At 45.0% G+C, this 5,216-nt stretch overlaps 1 pseudogene; it reads left to right on the top strand.

The window, feature by feature from the left end:
* Positions 1 to 896: 896 nt before the first annotated feature.
* Positions 897 to 1,075, top strand: LOC145357164 (U2 spliceosomal RNA; annotated as a pseudogene).
* The last annotated feature ends 4,141 nt before the right edge of the window (positions 1,076 to 5,216 follow it).

The following is a 5,216-nucleotide window of genomic DNA, read 5'->3' as shown; positions in this document are numbered from 1 at the left end:
GCCTGATTCTGGAGGAAGGCCGGTTGGTGTCCTTGGATCTGCCTCGCTGGTCCACCCGGCCTTCCAAAGAGGTAGTCTCTCACTGACCCTCCAGTCGAGACCCTCGAACATTCCTCTCAATGTTTCAGTTGGTTAATCGGCCTTAAGAAAGGTCATTGACTTCTCTCTATGTCTCTCTCTCTGTCTCTCTCTCTCTCTCTACGTCTCTCTCTCTCTCTCTCTCTACGTCTCTCTCTCTGTCTCTCTCTCTCTCTGTCTCTCTCTCTCTCTGTCTCTCTCTCTCTCTACATCTCTCTCTCTCTCTCTACGTCTCTCTCTCTCTGTCTCTCTCTCTCTCTACATCTCTCTCTCTCTCTCTACGTCTCTCTCTCTCTATGTCTCTCTCTCTCTTTATGTCTCTCTCTCTCTCTCTCTCCATTGACACTTCCTGACTTGCTGAGTGTTTTTCACTATTTTCCGTTTTTCCTTCAGATTTTCAGCACCTATAAGATTAACCTTCACAGTAACTTCATTGCAGTGTTAATGTAAGCCTACTTGTGACTAATAAATAAACTTTACTGCGACTTTATTTTGTTTTGGAATCTGATCTTGGGCATTGTGCCTGGTTGTCTAGTGAATCTAGTCGTAGCTTTGTGCCACAGTGTCTGATGGTGTAGGAAGAGGAATGTGTCTAGTCATTTGACAGCATGAATAATGAATCCATCCCTCCCATTGCAGTCACTTGGCATGTGTCTAATTGGTGTGATGTGCTTTTTCAGCAATGTGGCCAATTATTTTGTGGTGTGTGCAATTCTGATTATCCCCACGCACACGTTACTTCAGTCCATGTTATTGTCCACACCTGGCCACCTTGGTACCAGTGAGTCAACAACTATTAAACATAAACAAAAACAAAAATCACTTGTTGGCCTTTAGGTGAAGATCAAGTATCTGTTCTTATCAGTTTAATATCTGGCCTATCTGGGGGCCAAATATTAAATTGAGTTTTGGGACAGAGAGGTGGAACAGCAGCTTGTTCCTTCCACTCCAAGTGTCAACTTGGTTTTGCAATGCCTTGGGGAAAGGTGCAGCCACTCCTCTTTGCAGGTGGCACAGTGGTTAGTGATTCCAGCCTCGGGTCACTGTCTGTGTGGAGTCTGCACGTTCTCCCCATGTCTGCCTGGGTTCCCTCTGAGTGCTCCAGCTTCCCCGCACTCTAGGTTGGGTTGATTGGTCATGCTAAGTTGCCCCTTAGTATCAAGGGGGATTAGCAGGGTCAATACTTGGGGTTACAGGGATAGGGCCTAGGTGGGATTGTTCTTCAGGCTTGATGGGCTGAATGGCCTCCTTTTGCACTGTAGGGATTCTATGATTCATATCTCCCAACAAGTTCATAAAAACATCCACATTAGGAGCAGCAGACAGCCACCTGGCACCTAGACCCTGCTCCCCCCATTCAATAGTTGACCTGATTGTGGAACTCTGTGTTCCTGTCTGTGCCCCATTACCTCAAACTCCATGTAGATTGAATTCCGTGTAACTCAGCTTTGAATATATTCAATGACCCAATATCCTCTAACTCTCTGCGGAAGAGAATGCTACAAATTAACAACTTTCGAGAAAAGAAATTTCTCCTCAAATCTATTTGACTCCTTATTCTGAAATCGTGATGCCTCGTTCTCAATTCTTCCCTGAAGGGAAACATCCTCTCCGCCTTTACATTGTCAAGTCCCCTCAGAATCCAGAGAATCACAAATTTGTCACGCCACAGAAGGAGGCCATTTGGCCCATCATGTCTACACTAGCTCTCCAGATGAACATCATGACTTAGTGTCATTCCCTCTGCCTTCTCACCGTACACCTACACACTGTTCCTGTTCAAATAATCATCTAATGTCCCCTTGAGTGCCTCTATTGAACCTGCCTCCACCACACTTCCAGGCAGTGCATTCCAGACCCCAACCACTTGCTGTGTGGAACAATTTTTTCTCACATTGCGTTTGGTTCTTTTGCAAGTAATTTTAAATCTGTGCTCGCTTGATCTCAACCCTTTTACGAGGGGGACAGTTTCTCCCTATCCGCTCTGTCCAGCCCACTCATAATTTTGAACAACTAATTTCCTCTCGGTCTTCTTCTCTCCAAGGAGAACAGTCTCAAACTCTTATAACTGACATTTCTCAGTCCTGGAGCCTTTCTTGTAAGCCTCTTCTGCATGTTTCTGCATCCTTGTAAACCTCTTTGCAATCTCCCCAGTGCATTCACATTCTCCCTACTGTGTGGTACCCAGGACACAATAGCTGAGATCTAACTAGTGTCTTGTAGAAGTTCAGCAGAACCTCCTTGTTCTTCCACTCTTTTGTCCGATTAATAAGATCCAGGATAATGTAAATTTTATTAACTGTTCTCTCCACCAGTCCTGACACCTTCAATGATCTAAGCACCTGAACACCAGAACCTCCTGCATCCCTTTAAGAATTTTACTTGTTATTTTATCTTGTCCAAGTTCTTCCTACCAAAATGCATCACCTCACACTTTTGTCACCTATCTGTCCACTCCACCAACTTGCCCATGTCTTACAATGTTCTCCTCACAGCTTACAAAGCTTCCAATAATCTTGTATGTTATAATAAGATCACCTCACGTTCTTCTAAATGAAAACAAGCCCAAGTTGTTCAACCTTTCCTCTTAAAATGTTCCCTTAATTCCAGGAATCAGCCTTGTGAACCTTCCCTGAACTGTTTCCAATGCATGTATATCCTCCCTTCAAAATTCTGTGGTAACAGGGTATTCCGGGATGTGGGAATTAGCACTAATTTGAGGAACTATGCTTGTATTTGTATGAAGAAAGCTGGAGGAAGGTGGGGAATGGGTGAGGACATGTCAAATGAAGGCTTGAAATTTCCCCCTCTCCATAACAGAGTGTCTGTCACGGTCTCAGTAAGTTGCCCTTGACATTGAGTCACAATTATAATGCAGGAACTGCTACAATTTGCCCAGTAAACAGCGCTGTGATAATGACCCGATAATCTGTTTTTTTTTCCCAGTTTTTTTTATTCATTCCTGGGACCTGGGCGTCGTTGGCTGGCCAGCATTTATTGCCCATCTCTAGTTGCTCCTTGAGAAAGTGGGGGTGAGCTGCCTTCTTGAATCGCTGCAGTCTACGTGCTGAGGGTTGACCCACAATGCTGTCAGGGAGGGAATTCCAGGATTTTGACCCAGCGGCTGTGAAGGAAGGGCTGATATAGTCAGGATGGTGAGTGGCGTGGAGGGGGATCTTGCGGGTGGTGGTGTTCCCCATGTATTTGCTGCCCTTGTCCTTCTAGATGGAAGTGGTTGTGGGTTTGGAAGGTGCTGTCTAAGGATCTTTGGTGAATTGCTGCAGTGCGTCTTGTAGATGGTACACACTGCTGCTATTGAGCGTCAGTGGTGGATGGATTGAATATTTGTAGAGATGGTGCCAGCCAAGTGGGGCTGCTTTGTCCTGGATGGTGAGTGTTGGAGCTGCACCCATCCAGGCAAGTGGGGAGTATTCTACCACACTCCTGACCTGTGCCTTGTACATGGTGGACAGACTTTGGGGACTTAGTGATCTTAATACATAATTTCAGCTAAATCACCAGGGAAAATGCCCTTTATTCTCCCTGCCATGGTGCTGTGGGATCTTTCGTTTGCCCCTGAGAAAGTGAACATTAATTTGCACTTCCGCTGACAGTATTGGGAACACTCCCTCAGTGTGGCGTTGTGAATCAATGTTTTTGGACTCAAGCTTCTGGTGTGGGACTTGAACTCACAGCCCACTGCCTGTAGAATGAGGTTACTGACACTGGCTCCTGGCTCACACACTGTCACGGGACGAGAACTTCAAAAGGTTCCGAATTTTAAAAAAGAGGCATTTTCCATTCTCCTCAATAAAAGGAGTGCAGGAAGATTAAAGATGTTCGATTAAATAGATTAAAGTAAAAAGAAGCTAAAGGACCAAAATTAAAACAGCTAGATTGTGGACAATGAGAAAATAATGAGGGTAAAGAGGGGAGACGATGGACTAAAATAAGGTTTGTAGGCTTTTTAAACCATTTATTTTTAAATATCTAAATTTATATTAATTCAGCTTCTGTTATTTGAGTAATTAGTTGGCAAGTCGTAGATCATAGAATCCTACAGACTTGAAGGAGGCCATTTGGCCCTTCAAGTCTGCACTGACCACAATCCTACCCAGGCCTTAACCCCTTAACCCAACGCATTTACCCTAGATAGTCCCTCTGACACTAAAGGGCCAATCAATCTAACCCATGCATCTTTGGATCGTGGGAGGAAACCAGAGCATCCAGAGGAAACCCACGTAGACACAGGGAGAATGTGCGGACTCTACACAGACAGTCAGTGCTACAATAAGTGAATTGAATGATTGTGAAGGGCCTTGGGTTCTCTGATGTTCTTCATCCGATGGTTTCAGTATCAGGATTGTGAATTGTAAGTGACTGACCAATGTGACTGAAATTTTCTTAGACCAAGCAGCAGTCTAATTTGTTACATTTGTTATTGAGATGTGAGCATTAATAGCGAGGCCAGCATCTACTGCCCGTCCCCAACTGCCATTGAGAAGGTGGTGGTGAGCTGCCTTCTTGAATCGCTGCACTCCATGTGGTGTAGGTACACCCACAGTGCTGGTAGGGAGGTGAGTTACCCATTTTGACCCAGTGATGGTGAAGGAATGTATTTCCAAGTCAGGACGGTGAGCGGTTTGGAGGGGAACTTGCAGACGGTGGTGTTCCCATGTATCTGCTGCCCTTGTCCTCCTCGATGGCAGAGGGAATGGGTTTGGAAGGTGCTGTTGAAGGAATCTTGGTGAGTCACTGCTTTTAGAGTTTCCAACTGTGACTAATTGTATTTTATCACGTGACTTGCCTCCACACTCCAGCCGTTATGGAAAACAGCCAAACAGCCATTTTATTCCTATTTTTAATGTTTTTTATATCTGGTAAAGTGAAAGAAAATTCAAAGAAAATGACAAAAAAAATCCATCTGTTTTTATTGTCCCGGTGATTTTTCTCCGGGGTTTCACACAGCTGTATCCTGGAGATGGACCTGGAATTCCTGGAACTCCAGGCCATTCCTGGGTGACTGGCAACTCCAGACAGCAGTGTAGCTTGAATATGGTACACATTACAGCCACTGAGAACAGTGGTGGACGGAGCGAGTGTTTTTCGGTGATGATTGGGGTGCCAATCAAACCAGC

Source organism: Carcharhinus amblyrhynchos, chromosome 22, assembly GCF_965287045.1.
Source record: "Carcharhinus amblyrhynchos chromosome 22, sCarAmb.v2.hapA, whole genome shotgun sequence".
NCBI lineage: Eukaryota > Metazoa > Chordata > Chondrichthyes > Carcharhiniformes > Carcharhinidae > Carcharhinus > Carcharhinus amblyrhynchos.
This window is presented reverse-complemented; position numbering and strand designations above follow the sequence as displayed.